The sequence below is a fragment of the Ciconia boyciana genome, chromosome 11, assembly GCF_034638445.1.
Source record: "Ciconia boyciana chromosome 11, ASM3463844v1, whole genome shotgun sequence".
In the NCBI taxonomy this organism is placed as follows: Eukaryota; Metazoa; Chordata; class Aves; order Ciconiiformes; family Ciconiidae; genus Ciconia; species Ciconia boyciana.
Window position 1 is genome coordinate 17,570,169 of NC_132944.1, and position 20,886 is coordinate 17,591,054.

The 20,886-nt window shown below is 41.6% G+C and overlaps 1 protein-coding gene across 1 annotated transcript in view; it reads right to left on the minus strand.

The window, feature by feature from the left end:
* The window catches only part of PTPRG (protein tyrosine phosphatase receptor type G), a 417,185-nt gene that overhangs the window by 196,937 nt on the left and 199,362 nt on the right, over positions 1-20,886 (minus strand). The window lies entirely within an intron of this gene.

The following is a 20,886-nucleotide window of genomic DNA, read 5'->3' on the forward strand; positions in this document are numbered from 1 at the left end:
CAGTAAGAGAAGAGCACGCTACAGCTGCAAAGAGGAATGACACCAGCAGCCTCTGTCCCCAGCACATCAGGGTCCTCACAGGCTCAGCATAACGCTTTAAAGTATTTTTTAGTAGTTTAAGATACTCGCTGTTATCACAGCTGTCCACCCAACTCACAAGGCACAGGAGTGCATCCTGCTCCTGTTCCCGAGCTTTCGCCAGCTCCAGATTACTTTTTGGTGTGAGTCCTCAACCCCCAAATTGTTTAACTAAATTTAGCAACAGGATTGCACCAGCACTGCTGCTGGGAGAAGGAAAGCAGCAGTGTCCTATGGTGTGGCGGCGGAGCTGCAAGAGGTAGTATTGCAAACTACCACTAAATCTGCCAGCGGTTGTCTGCCGCAGCCCTAACTCACCCTGCCCATTCTGCGAGGTTCTCCAGCACGAATAGTCAATAAAAATAATACGTAAAAATAAAAGGTTTCAGGCAAAGACCCTGTCATCCCCACCAGCTCTAGATGCACTAGAACACCAAGGACCCTCAGCAGCACACACAGGAGGATCTCCAATGAATTTCAAATTTTTCTTATGACCTCCCTCTCCAACTCTTAAATTGTATTAACAAAGACTAAGAGATTATCTTCCTATGAGTGCAAACAGTGGTTTAAGCTCCTGAAATAACAGCACAGAGTTCTTGTAAAGCACTTTTCGCTCACAGTTCTTGAAGTGTTTTACAGCAGGGATCAGCAACATTATTCTCATGTAAAGACAGGGAAATTGATGGCCTGAGAAGGGAAGCAATTTGCCCAAGCTCATCTACCAAAACCAAGTTACAACCCAGAGTTGAACTCTGCTCTCCTGAGACCCCTGTGCCATACCTGTATCGTACCTCTGAACGACACGGTCGGCATGCCTGTTCGATAGGCAGACAGCAGTAAATGAGGCACCGATATGCATTTATTACCCTTGCATCTGAGAAGCGTACGTAAATCCAATTAGTGCCATCCACACCCAGCAGTTGTGAAGGCCAGTTTCTTTGGCCCTCTGGGTTTTAATCTATCTAGTTGCAAAATGCATTCTTCCTATCTTCCCGTGCGCTAATGCAGGACACTTAATCAATAGTAAGATTTTGTGCTATACTCATCGCACACAAATGCTGTATGGTAACCAAACCAACAAGAAGAAAGTGTTTTACTTTCAACTACAATTAGGTGAAATTGCAACATCCTTTAAAAATCATTTACATCATCTACCCAGGTTAAAAATCAGTTTCGTTTATCTCATGGTTCAACATGTATTGTCAGCAAAAGCCACTTCCAGTTAATTTCCCAATGTTCCACAGCCAAGGAGAACAGAATTATTAAAAACATACATGGGGAAAACCAAACATGTTCCACTCAAAGACATATTTTTCCTGATTTAGGATGCTCTTAGTAATTGGTTTGCAGTGAATTAATTGGCAATTCAGATTTACTTTTCATATAACCTTGCATTTACTCCATGAAATTTGGGCATTTGCTTTAAAATGTTTAGTACTGCACATAATCATCAAACCTGCCAGCTCGCATTTTTTGGCTTTGTTATAAACATGGGGTGAGCTTTTCAAAAGCACTCTGCTCACAGAGGCTATCGCTGTGGTTTCAGCTGTGCATTCAAAAGGAGCTGTGCACTCAAATTTTTCTTTTTTAAGTATTTTGGTGACCCTTCAGTCAATGGGGAGATTTTTTTTTTTTTTGAGTAGGCGGATTTATTTTAACAAGGACTGTAGGGTTCCTTCCATGCATCTTGTCACAAAGACTTTTTTTTTTTCTTCTAAAAAGTATAGCCAGCTCTCAACCAATTTGCAGTGAAAACTGTCTTGTCAAAATGAATAAAATAAGCCATAAGGGTAAACAAACAAACAAAGCAACCAACCACCATGTTGAATTAACACCTCAAGTGACTTAGGTACCTGGACTGACTCTGGCTGAAATGTAGATTTTCACAGACCTTTAAAGGCTTGTATAGCTTTGTACCGTTTAAAACACATTAAGTCTTCTTTTTTTAAATTAAACTTGTTTGGATGAATTTAACAGCAATACATCTCTTTGTATAAATACAGCAGGTTCACTTGGTTCTAAATCTATATTTTACCAAAAAAAGCCTAGCAGTATCTGCTCTCTTCATGTGATAGTATTAGTTTTTATGCATAAAATGTTTCCGTATTGGTGCTGAATTATTAAAGCAAAATCTAATGCAATGAAACTCTCTCAGCAATTCAAACCCCCAACTTAGTGCTGGTGCAGTGACTCCAAGTCCTGACATCCCAAATTACATTCATAAGGCTAAACTCTGATTTAGAGGTTCAGGACCTGCTAGTTATAATCAGCACAGGATTTTATAAACGGCTAGGTTTTCCATTAATTTCTTTCAGAAATTTTTGATATGCAAATTATTACATGCAATATGACCTACACCATTATGGCAGCAATTCTAGACAGAAATAGAGGCCGTGACCCCAACATCTCCATTCCCAGCTGTGCAGGATTGGGGCCATCCCCGCTTTAACAATTAGCGTGAAAAGGCAAAGCGGAGCTAGGGGGGTGAGAAGCAAATTTGTGTTTTTGAGACCAAAGTAAATAAATTATATCCCCTACCCAGAAAAAATAAGCTCAACAACCTATAAAATGTAATCAAGAATAGTGCAGTGGGATTCATTTATTCACTGGTAGCCATCAGAAGGTTTAAGCCTAACTGCTTGCTTTTTTCCATGGACATTCAAGTGCAGTTTTAATTGAAACTGATCTTCCACTACAGATTTCAAATTAATTCTTCTTCCAAGTGTCTCATGCTCCAGACATCCTTGCCTTGCAAAAAACCCTATATCATTAGAGGAGGAAATAGAACACTTTTTCTAAGCTTGCAGGTATTGATTACCTATTCCTTCCATCAAAGCACAATTGCCATTCTGCACTGTATAAATCTCTTCAGCATTAGACACTTTATAAAGTACTGAGAATTATATCATTAATCATTTGCAGTTGCACCTGTCTTGCTTTATTGAATTCTTTGTTTTTTAGAACTTTAAATAAATGCTTTTAAATAAAAACATGACACTAAATAAAGACTGTTTCACTTAAACCTAGTAAAAAACAAATCCCTTCATTCTGTGTGTGACACCCATCTGAAACAGAGTAACTTATGGCTACTTGTATTCCATTTTTCCAACAGTAAGCATTGTGGCTTTAATCAAATAAAATTGGGAATGAATTTGAATTGGCCTTTTAGGGCCTGACAAATAATTTGGTTTTCAAAACCCAAACAAGTTAAGAGCCCTCACCTGTGTAATAAATAATACACATTTCCATTGAGATGGGGGGATGACCTGCAAGCAAAGGTAAACATCAGACAGCCCCATCCTGGCGCTGGAGTATTTGATGCACGAGCAGCACAGAAACAGGACAGGCTGATAACATTTGGCATACTCAGATACTGAAATCAGTGTCCTGCCTCCAGGAAAAGCATGCCATCGGGTCCAACTACGACGTGCACCCACTGGGGAAGGAGGGCTGTGGTCACCCCCCAGGTCAACCAAATGCACGGCAGCCAGACGAGATGGCGACTGGAGAATGCCTGAGTGACGGGATGGGGCTAGGGGCTAAGGAAAGCAGTGAGGAAAGGGAATTTGGCCACAGTGATCCCCTGAGCGTTGCGGAGAGGAGGCCATCCTCTCCCAGCTGCCGCGGGGCGCCTTCTCATCCAGCCCCACTTGCTCTGTTCCCCGGCTCGGGCTGGCGCACGGGTCAGAGCACCTCTGCACCACAGCCCCCTAACTCCAGCCCCACCGAAACCCTGCCCCGCATCCGCTTGCAGCTCAGGGAGCTGCAGAGCCCATCGATCTCCCAGGGCTGGCAACCTCGTGAGCTCATTTTGGATTGCAGCCAGGTCTCTGGGGACTTGACCTTATCTCCGCCGAAATCGGGGGCAAAAGGGCCGCTGGCTTCCAAGGCGTGAAAGCAGAGCTGGGGTCAGGAACCTCAGCAACACCGCGGCTTCTTACAAGAGACGTTTCAAACAACACATAACGCCAGAGATATTATCACCCATCCTCGTCTGAAATTACTTGATGCTTCCTAGCGGGATTCTGCATTCTTTTCTCATGCAAAATCTTTCTGTCAATGACTGCAGTATCTTTAATAGTTTTTTTAATACACAGGCTGCTCTTTAAATAGAATCCAAGATTACTTTTTTCTTCTTTTTACTGTACAACCAAAACAATGAGCAGTCTTCATTAATGAAAAACCATTAAAATAATGTATTCTGCCAAAATCTAATTAAAGCTTGTATAAAAACTTCCACTTTAAAAAAAATCAAATATATTTATTTTTCTTCCACAATCTTTTGTTTAAAACATCTCTTATTAAAACCACTGGCATTTCCTTGATTTAAAATAATTTTCCAATTAATGGATCAGCTACTCTGATACAGACTGGTGTGTAACACACATGCCTTTACACAACACCCAGATATAGTTTAACAGACATTAGCAATTTTTGAGTAATGTCATTTTGATCATTCATTTACAAGTTGGGAAAGAGGTAGGAATATCAACACTTGGTTTTTTACATTTCACTTGTTTTTAACATTTTCACAAAAATCTGACTTTAAATCCCAAGCCTGGCATGCAAAGAACTAGTTTAGGGGTTTTAATTTTGGAGGGTTTTTATTATTTGTTCTTCTTATTTGTTTTTTGTTGTTGGGTTTTTTTTTTTTTAACAAAATGATCTCAGACAAATCTTTGACCGTCTTTGATGCCTCTTAACTTCCTGGTTTTGAATGAAAATGGAAGTCGTGATTGCAAAGCAACCAAAACCCCTCACTTCTGCAATTAAAGCAAATTAGCTTGGTCACTTCATGGGGACATCCTAGCCCATCATCTTAATATGGGAGAGCATTCATCCGTGACTATATGCGAGGCAGATATTTACAGAGCTGTAAGAAAAAGGGCACTGCAGAAAGGCTTATATCCCTCACCCCTTTCTAGCCCTACTTTGTCCTCACTGCCCCACATGCAGACGGCTCTTGCTGCTCACTTGCACGGGCAGTTTTGTAATGCCAACAGAAGCTATCCTCACATGGAGACATGATCCATACTGGAGGCAGCATGCCCGTAGTTCAAGTAAAGTAGGCAAAGGCTCTTATTTTGCTCGGTTGGAAGAATGTGGGACCAGCTCACCCAAAATAGGGCACAAGACCTGCTAAGCAGTGGCTTGGTATCTTCTTGGATGGCAGTGGTATTTGGTCGAGTATGTTAGGGATGCCAACCAAGCTGGTTGCCTCTAGCATCTACCACAGTCTGCCTTCCTGCTTAAAGCACAAGAAACAAAATCAGAAAGGATTCAAAGTGCTTAAAAGCCAGATCTCACTTGAAAGTCAATTGGGACAGCCTCTGACACACAATTTCCAAAAGCGTCTCGCTATTTCAGATATGTGGCGGTATTGTGGATATAAAAGGGAAAATTCCAGGCTCCTCTTATGGCAAAATCCAACCAGTTATTAAGGATGGATGGAATGAAATAGCGTTTCCTCTTCACACAAAAACCTCCCAAACTTTGCTTGCACAGCTCTGGATGGGTAGTTTAACTTAAAGGACCGCAGCAGGTAAGAACGTGTGCAAGTTCTACAGAGTCCGGATAAATAGGGATGCTTTGCTTTGCACAGACTGGCAACTATGACCTGCCCAACCATCTCAGCATTTAGCTGAGCAACTCTAAAAATGTGCATCTCTGCCTCCGAGTCCCTGTCATACTTGAACTGTCCCATCAAGAGCCAAATCTCAAGAAACACTGAAAAGAAATGTCACCACCAGTAAACAAAACCGGTTCCTTTTTTCACACTGAGAAAGAGCAAGGAAGTGGTGCCCTTGCTCAGCTACAAAGCAATGAACTTCAATAGCAGGCTGAATTTTCAAACAGGAAAAAAATCGTTTAAAACAATCAAATATCAGTGAAATTCACTATGGAACTGAAGGCATTTTAAGATCCTTCAAAAATCTCAGTCTGGGGCTTTTCTCTGTTACCTGGGACAAAAAGATTGAAACTGTTACTTAATGCCATAAACTAAGACTTCACCATCACTTTTTGCCATTTAAAAGCAACTCTATCAGTAAGTCCAGGAAGGCGTCAAAGGAAGATGCTTATGCCATGTGAGTTATGACAGGACGCAAGGCACATACTTGCAGATCCAGATCAGCCAAAAAATCAGCCTCCCTTTACCCTCTCCGCTCACCTTCAGTTCCCTCCTACAAAGAAGAAATAAAGTGAACCCCGTAGGATGAAGCCTAAAGACTGCATTTAGATACAAGGCAGAAAAGAATGATTTGAATGACGTATCTCTTGCTGAGTGATTTACCATGAGGCTGCCGGGGTAAAGGTATAAAAATCCCTGAAAGCCTTGATAAAAATCAGTGGCATCTTTCAGGGGCCTTCCCATTGCAGAGAAAGCAATCAAGTTGTTGAATCATCAGGGGGAAAAGTTGCTGAAATTATACTGTCTTGCTCTAAAATGATGGCATACCGAAATCAAAGAGATGGAGAAGGAGAGCCCATAGTTAGAGTTCACAGCGCTGTTTTGAACAAAGATTTCAGGATTTCCTACCCTGAGGGAAAAGGGCTTTTCATTTTAATATTCTCTGTCATCACTCTGTTTAACATGAGACACTCATGCTTGCAGAAAATTCCAATCACTCCTTGAAAAATGAGACCGAATACCAAGAGCAAGATCCTGAAGAGCTTGCTGAGACCCAACAGGTCTAAGCAGCATCCAGTCTGCAAGCTCAGTACAGAAAAGTGTAAGACGTGAGAGTCGTAAACAGCCAAAGCCAGTTTTTTGGAGAACTGAAAGAAGCTGAAGGAAATTTTCCCCAAGAACAATCTCTGATAAGGGATATCTTAACTGGCAGTTGTTGGAACAAACACAAATACAGGAAGACGGAATAAAAAGGGGTTGGAGTTAGATAACCTTTGAGCAACTGCTAGCAGCAACATCAGAAGCACCAACAACTCCTTTCTGCACTGATGCCACCACACCTACAGAAATGCCCAGCCATGGGGCTGTAAAAGCAAAGCTAATCTTCAAAACTGATTTTGTCACTGATACTGTCTCACTGCCAAAATGTGGCTGATGCGAAGAGAGAAAGAAAGGCTTTAAACCACGCTCCTAAATATAAACTATCCCATAATGTCTGCAGCTTTTAAACCTGAAGACAGAGCGAGCTGCATGTTCTCCTTAAATTTTCATATCCACAGATGCTACAGTTATCGCTGGGTTCTTTTAATTAAACCTTCTAACCTTCAATTATCTTCGGCAAAATTTTTTATGTATATCTTTTCAAAACCTTTGCATTCCCTAATATGTATGTGAGCATCTGTATTACATAGTCACAAACATATTGTTTTTATATATATATATATATCTCCCCCATACATATACATACTTTCTGCATTCTAATTTTGTTCTCAAAAAAGTATGAAGCTGCCATGAATCTTGTATGAAGCTCCCACTGTACCTATCAACCTGCCAGCGGCACAAATGTATGATAAATATCCAACATCAGGAAACACCGGGACCTTGAGACAAATGTTGTAGGAAGCTCACAATAAAGTGGAGTAAGTGTAATTACTAAAACAAGCTTTTCCCATAAACATTTCCAGTTTTAGCATTTGTGAGCTGAATAATTTACCACCACAGAAAAGTGAAAATGGTACTAAGTTTAGCTGTGCTGGCAAAATAGTTTGGGGGGTTTTAAGGGGTGTCTCACACAATAAACTCTTGATAGACACAACTAATGAGCTGTTGAGTTTTGTAACTCTAATATTTCAAAAATATCTATATTGAGCACAGAGCACAATAATATCAATGAAATCATTATGCAGAACTCACTGAGTGGGAGGATAAATTGTGGTATAGCAGGTGCCTGCTGGTGGCGAGTGGCTGAGACAATATACATCTCCATCCTCTGTTTTTTACAATTTTCTGCATTTTTAATAAATGTATCTGACATCTCACACCATTAATTTCACAACTGTCTGAGGCCTTTTTAAAACTGCTCACCCCTGAGCTGCATATAATAAACGAGGCGATAACTTACAATATAAGGAGAAAACAGGAGATTAATTTATATGAAGACATTGTAAATTAACTTTCTTCTATTCCTATACTAGGTGAGTAAAGCTCCATGAAGGCTAGGGACAGACATAAAAATAGATTTTTTCCTAAATATAATTTTAAAAAGTATAAATCCTAATGGAAATTACTGAATGAAGATGTATTATGAATCAATGCAGAAGCTCAACGGCAGCACTTTGCATTGCTGGGAGGAAGACATACATTTCAGTAATGGGTGCCTCGGACAGGGCATGGGTGCCTCGGACAGGTCACGTCCGGGACAACTTTCTCTGCGGAAGGGTCTTTCTCTCTCACTATCCTTTTTTTCCTTTACAGGGTAATAGCTGTGTAACGATGGACCTTGACAGCAGAAACACATATATTGCTGTAGTGCCCAAGTACTGCAGAAGGAAGAGGGGGTCCATTCTTCCATGTACAGAGCAGCAAACAGCTCCTGCCTTGAAAAGCTTACAACCAAACAATGTGAGACAGAGCTGCAAGCAACCCAACACGAAGCACCTCAAATTTGAAAACATGCAGCCCTCCTGGGCTAACCTTCCCTATTTTGTAACAACCTTGCTTCATGCTCTCTTCTCCAAAGCCATCTCCCTGAGCTGCATAACCCACTAGCACAACAGAATGGCGATCAACCTTCCCATGGGACAGAAGAGAAAAGAAACACCAATCCTTCCAAAGAGCAAAGATACAAGAAGAAATTAGTCTGGTGTTTCATGCAATCAAACAGAAGAAGAAGGAGCACAAGCACATAACACTGATGTAAACCGTGGTTCCATCTGGGCTACCCCAGGAGAAAGCACAGCGTGAATAAAGCTCAGAGAAAATAAAACAGAGGAAACAAGAGGAAGAAACTGGGCAGGAAATTTTCCCACCCAAGAGCTCTTAGATGCAGATGGAGGCCTGGGGGCCTCAAGAAGACTTTGTTGAAAGAAGAGGAAGGAAGAGGATCTGAATTTGGCTTGGTGCTAATTACAGCATCCCTTGCCAACACCCAGAGCAGGCAGAAGCGAGGGGGCCGAGCAGACAGCCTGTTGCTCTGTGCCTGTGCCCTCACAGCCGGATTGCGGGCGACAGCCTCCATAGGACCCAGCCCGAGCTGAAAGGGGGCAGCAGCCTGGGAGCGGCTGCTGAGCTGAAACTGTGGTAGAGACACCTCAGGCTGTAGGAGGAGCGAGGCAAGAGGAAAACCTGCCAGAACAGGCATGGTGGGCTAAGGAACCCTTTTATGGGGGCATTTTGTCTTTAAACCAGAGATCTTGGCTTGTTTGAGGGCTTGACTGAGACCCTGCTGAAGCATCACAGCTCCCGTGCTGCTGAACCTGCCCAGCGGCTCAGAGATGAATGCTGAACGACAGTGACCGTAATAAGCCATGACATTTAAGTCAGGAAATCTCAAATTCCCATCTTGCTTCTCTGTCTCCTTCCTACCACCAGGACCTGCACGCTCCATTTCACTCCCTTCCTTTATAAAGGGAGAAGTTCACCTGTCTCATCAGAGCATCTGCAAGGATTCCTCAAAGCTTGAGAAGAGCTGCAGAGATAAAAAGCGCAGTAACTGTGCAAGACTCAACCGTCCCACTATGGACCTCGGTGCCAGGCTGCCTGCAAACGCATTTAGGAAAAACACAGTTCCAATTATTTCTCAAAGCACCACAGACTTGAATCCTACTACTTCTCACATGTACCCTTAATAGCCTTGATCTCACCAAAGAAACTGCTAACGTAAATGATGCCTCACTGTAACTTAATTACCTCCAATTTAGGTGGGTACGGGAACAGAAAGTACCTTTTCTTGATTCCCATCTGTTCCTCGTAACTAACCAAAGGAGCCTTCCCCAGAGCTTTGTCTCTGAAAGCCAGCATGGAAAAAAAAAAAAGAAAAGGAGGAAAGAAACGAAAAAATTGTATATTTTTATTGAATTTTTGCAGGATGCAGGTTAATAAAACACCCACAGAGAGCACAGAGCAATATAGAAAGGGAGTAAAGGGAGGGAGGGCTGATATCAATAAAGCTTCTCCAGAGGCACTGGTGGAGTGGAAGTACTCATGATTTCAAAAGAAACCTGCTACAAAAATGATTTTCACTTGTTGCTTTGGCTCAGGTTTAAAATTTACAAAAAACAGAAGTGTCCTAAGCAGAGGGTGGCTTAAACAATAAAATCAGGAAGATAAAATTATCTGTTGCTGAAACATTTGTCACCTTCAGCTTTCCAATACCCCTTGTTGATCCTAGCCTGACCAGAAGACAGCCACCATACTAGGACCTTACTGTTTAATTATATCACAGACAACACTGCAGTCCCTGAAATCACTCATTAGACGTTGACAAACACTGGCTTTCCTACGATACTTCCTTTTTAGGTGAAAATCAACTTTTGCCCAACTAAGTTCCTAATGGCATCACTGTTACAACTGCTTTCTCAATCCAGCTGTCCCTTTCACTAATACGCACCAGTAAAATAGCTCCCGGGAGAGTTTCTGGGAGATTGCCAGCTTTTACTTAACGACACATCGTGAACCCTGGCCTCAACTTCCATTAACATTCAGTCTATGTTTCTACCATTAATTTAAGAGCATCAGGAGTGGGAATAAATAGGAAGACAATAAGCAGCCATAGTGTCCAGCCTGAGGCACTCTAGCAGACAGCACTGCTTCTGTAGCTGAGACAGACAACACTCACAACTGTTTTTCTTCCATATCTGCCATTTCCAGTATCTTATGCTAAATGGCTTAAACTATTCAAAACTGGCTTTAGTTTTCCAATTAGGAGAGTCCAGAATTTAAAAAAAAAGAAAAAAAAATCAACCCCCAAACCAACAAATCCCAGCAAACCAAAGTTATGAAAAGGCGCTGATGTTCCTAAGGTGGATCTTAGTCCATCGCACCCCTCCTGCCTGGATTCGTTTTAGGTAGAAGCGCGTTAGTGCTGGAGGAGAGCACCAGCAGCAGCCCTCCTCCTGCCCTGCTGTCCCTGGCCCCGCAGTCTTGCCCGGCCAGGACAGGCAGAGCCTCTTTCCCCCGCCGGCACTGCCCGGCGATGGGTAACCCGCATGCAAACGGCTGAGCAGCTGCTGTGGGGAAAAACCAGCTGCTGCAGAGAGCTGGCAGCAAAGCGACTGCTGTGATGGATGGCGTTGGGGCGAGCATTGCAGGAGATTCACTCCCACAGTACCAGTGGTGCACATTCAAACACCGAGTTTAAAAAAAAAAAGAAAAAGAAAAAGAAAAAAAAGGCTGGGATGAACGTTCTTTCCTCCAGCACTGCATGAACATTTTGTTTAGGGACTGTCACTTTAGGGATGGTCACCCCGGCGTGCAGCTTGCAGGCTTTGAGCCACAGCTTATCACCGAGATGAATTTTACCTAGGGCAAGGTAAGAGCATCATCACCTGTCCCTTCCCCTCCCTGCCTGCAGCTCACACAGCTGCCTGCTCCCTCCGATGGGAACATCTTCACGTACCCCACCGAGGACGCACCCCGCCGGGGATGCTCGGGAGCAAGGCAGGCGCATTTGCACAGCGCTCCCCACCCCTCTCGGCCCGATGCGAGGAAGGCAGCAGCCAGCTTTGAACACGCTTCCCTGTGCTGTTTAGTCACAGCAGCGTTTGGGCAGCCCATGGTGACATATACCATAAAATGGAATCTGGAGTGTATCACTTAACTGTGAAATCTGTAAGATATTGGATTTATATGGTGTCTGCAGAGCACATTAGAAGATCATCATCATCATATCTTTTCAAGACAGCCATAATTATTCAGGCTGTTACTCTATCTCACCGGTGCTTTTGAAAAACTATTTAATATTAGCAAACCCTCACTAAAAACAATGTTTTGGTTGAGGGACTAATCTTCGTATCAGTACACAGCCATACCTGGTCTTATCTACATTACCAATTCCCTGCTGATTGAGCAGATTCATTAACAACACAGTCTCTGGCGACTGAAATGAAGTCTCATTCTTCGTATCACTGGTGCCTTGCTGTTTGCTTTTCCTTCACAGTATGCACACAAGTAATTAACTTACTATGCTCCGCTAGCTCCTGACACATTACTTGGCATAGAAAAATTCACCAGCAGGTAGTTAAGCATGCAAAATATTTTCAGTCAAATGAACTTCATAACAAAGCGCTACTTAAGAGAAATGCAGCTCTTTCTGATACAATGCTAGCACGCACCATACTGCCCGTACCAACAGGAGCTTCTCGAGTGGTAAGAAAAAAATATACATCTTTTTTATCACTTTTGCTCAATATGTAGGAAGTTTCTTTAGGGGGAAAAACTGGCAAGCAGTGAAGATGTTCACTGAAAGGATGAGTGGCCTTTGTGAAAGTCTGATGTAACACAGACAGACACAAGATCCATATGGCATAGAAGAAAAAAGGGGAAAAAACCCAAAGCAAAGAGGAGATTCACTTCAATGCAGCATTACTGAGATTACTGGTGTCTGGAAGTACGGGAGAACAGTTTCAACTTTTATATCAAATAAAAAAAGGTAATTTGCTATTTTAAGCATAGAGTGCTTTTCAAGCCTAGAGTTCAATGACAGTGAAAACTCCCTAAACAAAACCATGCAATTTATTATACACCCCACTTAAAAGACTCCACCCAGGAACATGACTTGACATTACTGAGGTTCAAGAGGTAAAACTGGAGTAAAGTTACTCCTGTACTTATCTATCTGTAGGATGAAAGGTTATGGTACAAATAGATGGTGAATCACTCAGTGCAGAAGCAGCGCAGGGATACCGGGCTGACCCCAGCGCAGACTGGCGAGATGAAACATGAAAGGCGTTCTTTGCCTGAAGTGACAGGACTGGCACTGACTTTGATAACACCAGGACCTTCCCTTGGGAATACAAAGACACCAGAGCCTTTGTGGAGTGCTCCTCTGATCTGAACACACTCTAAACTATGACTTTAATTACCTTAATAATTTGCTCGGTACCAGAGACCAGGAAGCATGTGATCTTCATGCCACGCTGGTGTGGTCTGGCCAGTGTCATACAAAACACTGTCATTCGCTCTATACTGTCCCAGTCCTTCCTTTAAAGCAAAAGTAGCTGAAACTCCAAAACGTACATAAAAATCCTTGAAAAAAGCAGGAACTTGGCTAGGATAAAGACCCATTCGCAGTACTATTAATCCCAACTTTGACCTTTCATGACAAATTCTTGCTCAGAAGTTCTATGACTGTGTTGACCTAAAACAGTGGAAATTGTGATCTTTAAGTTTCCTTCTGCACAAGGAAAAAATCCTTCTGAAGTCCTGGAAAATGAAACTTCTCCTTTGCTCAGTTTTGTCCAGAAGACATTTGTTCCTTTCCCCTTCATGTGCCACAAGGCACGTACCTTTGCCAAACTCAGACTGTTGTTTCAACTCATTCGGTCACAGAAATTAGTTCCTCATGTTCCAGCGCAGCAATTTTTGCTTGTGACAAGAGAAACAGATCTGGGGAGAACAGAATTCACTGCAATTTGTGTATATCATTTTCCTCTATTCTTGCACTGCTTTCAACTCGGTTCATTTAAATATAGCTCCTGTCATACCCATCATTTCCAGTTCACCTGTTATGCAGAACCACACACTCCACCTCCAACAGAGCAGTCTTCGCCTTGGCTGCATAGTTTATACAGATTCTCTACTCCAGGTCTGAAATCCTTACTCATTTACAAACTAGATCTTCCTTAAACAATATTTCCATTTGCTTGACAGGCATATTAATGCACACAATAGAAACCAGGTTTTGTTATTTCTAATTTTCATCAAAAATGAACTACTTCACTTAATAGCACCGGCATCCTTGATAGTCACCCGGGTCTGTAAACAGTTCACTATATCAAGGAAAACCTTGTTATATCTCCAAAAGGCTGTTGAAACCTGTTGTGTTCCAGGGGATGGGATCTCAGGTTTTGTTTGGTTTTCCATGCTTACAGTATCAGTAAAAAGTAACAGATTTTCTTGCCAGAAGAAACAGTTGGATAACACACACTGACATGATGAGCATGAGTCATTACACTTCATAAAGTTACCTCTCTACAGAGCCCTAAAAACAGTTTTCACCTCTTTCAGAAAGTATTCAGCACTGAAGAAAGCAAGACTTGAGAAGCCACTGTTTGGGGTTTTGGTGGTTTTTTTAAAGATTGTTTCAGTGTTCAATTGCTCTCCAAGTTTCAGTCTGCAGCTTACTTCTAATGCCAGCTCATCAGGTTTCCAGCACAGTCTTTATTTGCCTTCTAGTGGCAGACTAGAAGAGGTCTTCAGGAGACAGCATCTTCTCTTTAGGGAGAGACACTTGCAGAGAGTCTTGATTAGTAAATGCAGCTGGGGCTGGACAACTTTTCTCCTGGGGAAGGTCGTACACTGCCCAGAACTATCGTCCGCTGGGAATCAGCCAGGCTGGAAATTCAGTGAAAACACTGAATAGACCTAAGCAGAGCCCTCCACTGCCTTAGTTAGAGGATGTTCTTTGGATCAAAGATGAGTAAAGGAATACTGTCCCTCTTAAATCACAGATATCCTCCAAAAGCCTAGATTTCTTTCTTTGGCTCAGATAGAATTTGTGAATGGACTTGGAGCAGCCAAAGGCAAGGGGTGGGGGGGCACGGACAATGACACAGATAAACAGATCCAGACTAAGAATCACTAAGAATACAAATATTCCCAAAAGTTCTTTTTTTCCTTTAGGTCAACCCTTAATAGTTTCACCTACAGAAATCTGGATGCCAATTAAGCTCGCTGTGGGGGTGAGATCACTTCCTACTACGCTAAGCAATGCTGTCCCACGGCACCGTTGCACTTGTCTGTATTCCGCCGTTATCTATTATCTTACACTGAAGCCAAGAGTTTTTTGAGGAGCAGACTGACTTTCTGTTCCTGTTTTGTTCAGAGTAAAATATAAAATAGATTTCAATCCATGACTTGAATGTCTTGCCAGTACAAACCTATAGGAATGAGTTAGAGTATTCTGAGTATTATAAGGTAATCGCAGAAGCAGTTTTTGGGAACACGGACCAAAATAAGTAATTAAACACAACCTTCCTGATTATAGAGCATGGCTTCGGTAATTTAATGCCTTTATTAAAGCCATAGTTGGTGGACTTGACAGGCTGCAGTCTTGGTCTCATAAGAACGAATTATGTCCTGCTTTTTAAACTAGAAAGTTTCCAGGCTCTGTGGCTTCAGATGAAAATTTGAAAACACAAAAGAAAAAAGGTCCAGGAGCCAGAAGGCAAACAAGAACCTTAAAATTACTATCTTTTTTTTGACCTCCCCTGACTTGTTTTGGTCAGTCTCATTACTTCTGAGCAACTGATCCTGGCACTACTTCAGCGCACGTGAGTTTATTGACAAATACCAAATAGACTCTAATGCCAGGGGAAATAACAGAAAGAAACCAAAACCATCAATACCAAGAACTGGGCTAATACAAGCGACCCACCCAGGTGCCCAAATGCCAACCAGCCTTCAGTGCTCAGCTCAGAGCCGCTTCCATCACCTTTCTAAGCAAAAGGGCAAAAAACCACAGACTGCTATTTACTTCAGGATGCCTTTATTCCAGGTGACACCGATATGCTTCATACTATCTAGCAAGAAAAAGTACAATTTTTGGGGTAAAATCAGATTTATTTGGATCTTTCCCAGGCCTTTTTTAAATTAATATTTTAGGAGCACATATAGCACTCCTGTTTCTTCTTTGGTTGTGATGTACGCCGTACAAGTGCCTGCTCTCAGAAACACAGCCTGGTGCACACCTTTGGGTGGAGAAGGTTATTTTCTGAGGGACAGAAGCTCGTGCAAACAGTACGATTTTGTGAGAGTGGTTGCACCAGGTTTTTTGTGTGTGTCTCGAACTATCAGTGACTGATGCTCGCTGACTTCTGCCCACATAATACACCCTCTGGTCTTGCTGGTCTTGTCAGGTTTTCACAGCAGCAAAAAAGCAAGCAGGGCTTATTCTGAAGTAAATTCTGGATGTAACCACTTATAACTCCACTAACACAGAGAAGCTAGTAAATCAGTAATAGAAGTTTATTAATTTAGTAGTTACTGAGACAGATCTTATTGATCTTCTTTACTCAGCCTCAGCCTCTAGAGTTTACCTCACAGCTCCAGTTTATGCCTCGATTAAGCGGTTCAGAGAAGCCTTGCATTTTATAGTATGCACATCATGTAGCATAATGCCTCTGGTACGATGACTTGCAAACTAAGCAGTGGATTTATCGCCCTAGAAGAGACTCCAGTTTTACTCACCCAGGGCAGCCAGCACAAACACTCAAGAGCAAAGCTCACAGTCTAGAGCTTTGCTGCGAGACGTACGGTGCTAACTCAGCCGGCAACGGTCTCGTACCCAGGTTTAGTTCGCTTGCGTTTGCAACACAATATCAGTTAGCTAGCGATTAGTTTCCATTTTCAGCATTCACATGTTTTTGTGAACATTTCTTTTTATAGGCTCTGATTCAGCAAAGTACTTAAGCACATGCTTTACTTTAAATAGCTGAATAATCCAATGTATTTTCAGAAAATGTTTACCTTTAATTGTGTGAATAGTTCCAGTTCAAGGGCTCCTCATATCTTGGACACCAAGCGCTCACTTATGTGGTCTGTTCATTGCACAGATATAATATTATTCATGGGCTTCACATTACGCATTTACTTAAGTGCTTTGCTAAACAAGGTCCTAAAGCAAATATGCCACAGTCAGAGTTTATTTAATAACGCTTCTACAAATTCAGTTCTAAACTGTCAAGCATTTTATAAAGAAAAACTAAATAACCATAGGATTTACTACAATTTTTTTCATATCAGTACCTTGTTTTAGCACTGACTACCATTGTGGCAACATGGTTCAACAGAGCATTAGAATTTTTTTTCCCCCCACCCATTTTAGGAGATGTGTTTGCTCCTTAAACTAAAACAAAACAAAAAACAAAAGAACAAAAAAAACAAAAAAACCCCAACCAAACATTTAAAAAATCCTGGGTTAAAACTACCTCTAGTTTTAAAACTGGCTCCTTTAGGCCATTTCCATACCGAGCGGCTCCCTACTGAACCACACAATGCAGGGCCCCTTACCAGTTTGTTAGCTACTGCTTCAGATGTTTCAAAATACGGTGTTTTAAATTATTAGAATAAGACATGCCAAAAAAAAAAAAAAAAAAAGGCTGCCAAAAGCACAACTTTCTGAAAAGCCAGCTCTCTAAATTTGTTTGATAAAAAGGCAAAGAATGAAATCCACACTTTACAGGCATCTGCTCTCAGAGCAGAACGTCTCCCTTGCCTGGCGTTAAGTCCCATTGTTTCAGATGAAAGCCCCTGCCCCAGGCCCGCAGGTAAAGCAATTTTTATATTCTAAGCTGGCTGGAGAAGCCAAATTAAAATGGGGAAAAAATGTAAACAGAACCAGATGCACCTGAGAAAAGAAAGAAACTAAAATTGCCTTAAAAGATAAAAGGATTAAGCTCTTCTGACCAGTAGCTGTAAAATGTCTAATGAATTTAGACATTTCTTTTCCGAAGGAAGAAAGCTATTTAATGAGATAAGTGTTATTAAGATAGAGCAGAATAACTATAATGCAGAAAACTGCTCATTAGTTGGGGCTTAATTGCTCTTATAGTTGGTGAAGAAGCAGTAATTACTATACCAAAAGAGATCTATATGTAGAGATTATTTGTTTTTATGCACGGAACAAGAATACTACGTTGATATTAAACCAAAATTTAGCCAGAACATATCCAGTGTCATCCTATTGGAACTGAACCCTGAAAACTGTATAACTCTCTGTGAAAGGAAAAAAGAAGTATTGATTATAGCAAGGAATGTAACTGTAGTTTATTCTGAAACAGGACTTCGATACATTTGTAGTTATTTATTCACTGTGGTCTCACTGTTTGCCTGTTTTGCTTATAAATATTTACCATGCGCTATCTTAATAAAATAATTATTATTCAATGTGCACAGTAAAGAGAAGACATTAGAGATCTGGCTGTGTGTTTTTCCATTCTAATCTGTATGACAATATTTTAATTCAGTTTGAACACGTGAGTCCTTACAGCTGAGCGTCCTGAGCTTTCTTTGCCAGGTTGCGCGTGCAAACATTTACAGGAAAGCGGTCTCTGCTCACGTGGCTGCCCAACTGACACAGCTCAGAGGATCACGCAGGGATCCCTCACCAGCTCCTGCAGGAGAGACGACGTTCCAGGACATTCTGCTGACACTACAGAGGATACCAGTGGCTGCAACATTTTCTACCCCTACAAGCAGTCAGTAATTCTTTACAGGGGTATTTAAAGAGTCACTTAACAGGTAGCTTCTGAATGGATACACAAATTAAATCTGCATGCAAGTGCTGAGCCAAGAAAGGCTTCGCCCTGCAACGCTCCCATGAGCAGCTCCACCAAAGTTCAGGATGAAGGGGTCCATCGCTCCCATGCTAACAGGGCTTTTATGCCAGATTCACATGGCACAGCATGTCTTCAAGTGATGAATAACCTAGTGCTTTGGAGTCCGCAATGGTCTGCCCTTAACAAGGAAGGCATAGGTCTGCCTTCCCTTCCAGACTCACAAAGACTTGGGCGAGCGCTAGAGACCCTATCTCTTTCAGGCCTGCAACACTCTTCATCAGAAGCTACAAACTTCCTTCACAGATGGTACAAGGACATAAAGCTTAAAAAGCATGCCCCTATCCACTCCTGTCCCAAAGAGCATCCAACTTCACTAATGCTGAAAAAGACAAAAGGAAAATTTCTTTGGATTTATCATCAGTATCCAGCTGTGATCAGCAGCGCCAAGATGAAGTACAAGCAATTTTGTGATATATGTATCACCTCATTCTCTCATAAATCATGGTTATAAACCAAATACTGGCAGGACAGCCAAGGTTAGAAACAACAAAAGACTTTTAGGCCAGTTTTTATTTAATTTGATTGTATTTCAAGATAATGATACCCCTTTAACTATGGGAAACATGCTCCATCTGTTCTCCAGAGCCTCTATGGGCTTGCAATTTCCTTCCATGTGCAATTCCAGATGTTAACCGGGACACTGAAAGGCACCTACGACCCAGGTTCCTTGTTCTCGCTCCCTCAACAGCACAGGGGAAGCCTACAACAGTGATGAAGGCTGCATAAAGCCCCAAGCACCACACCAAAGATTTAAATGAGATTTTAGCAGCACAGAGGGTCGTTTGCAAATCCTCGTTCGGTGCGAGCAGATGAGATTAGCAGCATTCTGGCGTTCTGAACCCAAGGGACCGGGGCAGGGTCTTCTAAATGCCAGAGCACCAAGCCCAGATCTACAGCGCCCTGTTTTTCTTCAGCAAGTGTAACCAGAATAACCTCACAGACATGGCCCAAGGCTTTGCCCAACATGGAAATACATAAATATGTTTTTTGGAAGTCAGGAACTCATGTGAGCAGTATGTCTCTGAGCAGCTTTTGGTAACTGACACCACACAGGTACTTGGTTTTTCTTTTTTTTTTTTTTTAAACCTTGCACACATTTTTAGCAGTTGAAAACAATGTTCAAGGAAAATGAAACGCTGGAGATTTCCTCTGTGATGAAAAATGGAAATGCATAAATATTATACACCTTAAACATCATTAAAATTTTTTTAATGTAGATTTTGCAATCCCTCCAATTAAAAAAAAAATAATAAATCAAAGCTCTGATGTGCAGAACTGAATTTTAATTCCTGGAAGATCATTCTGTGGTAACTACTAATCCCTTTCTATTGCTCAGGTAAACTTAATGGAAGAATATTCCAAAGGAACAGGTAACTGCAGGGTAATTTGCTATTCTGTTTTTCCAAAGTAGGAACCTTTTCTAGCTATATTCAGCACCCAAACTTGCATATAAATAAATTCCAGTCCAAATAGATTCTTTATACTGCTTTCAACTTCATATTGCTTGCATAAATCACACTTATTCCTTTATATTTATAGAGATTTTTTTAACAGAATCACCATTAATAGCATAGCAGATCAAATATTATTCCAAATTTAAATAAAATCTGTTCATCATTATGGTCATTAGCTAATGGTTTTATCTTCCTTTGGGACCATAGTAAACATTAAAATTCAATTTATTTAACATTTACTTCTCATAAAACAAAAGAGAGCATCATTTCCTTGCTACAACAACAAACTCTTGGGGTCACAAAACTCATGAGAACCAGGTTTAAAAAACAAAACAAAACCAAAACACTACCACACTTTTGAAGACTAATGAAGTACTGAAGAAAGGATGTAAATATACGTAGGAGCTCTTACATGGGCTATGTGCCCAACCCTGCAGCTACTAATTTTCCTCCCCTGTTGCAAATGCTGTAAGGCCCGGGGTTTTCAACCTTTTTGATTTGTACACTGCAAAGCGTCTCCCGCGGGGGTGCAGATCCCGGTAACTGTGGATTTAAGCCCATTGGTAATTGGTTTTCTTTTCTTAGATACCATTCACGGACCCTTATAGGAAAAAAAAAATAAAATCATGGATCCTCGAGGGCCCACAAACCCGAACCGGGGGCAGATGACAGCAGGTATACATCTGTGCGCGTCCAGTATCGCGGAACACCCATAACACAGACACCAGCACACACACCCGTCCTTACGATGACCACAACTTTTCAACAGCTGTGTGAAAACCTTTGTTTTCCCTTTAGTATATTTGCATCGTTTAATCAAACTCTGATAAATGCATTCTTTTCACCTAGATTGTGTTTCTTTTCACAGCTCCCGTTGTCAGCCGATTTG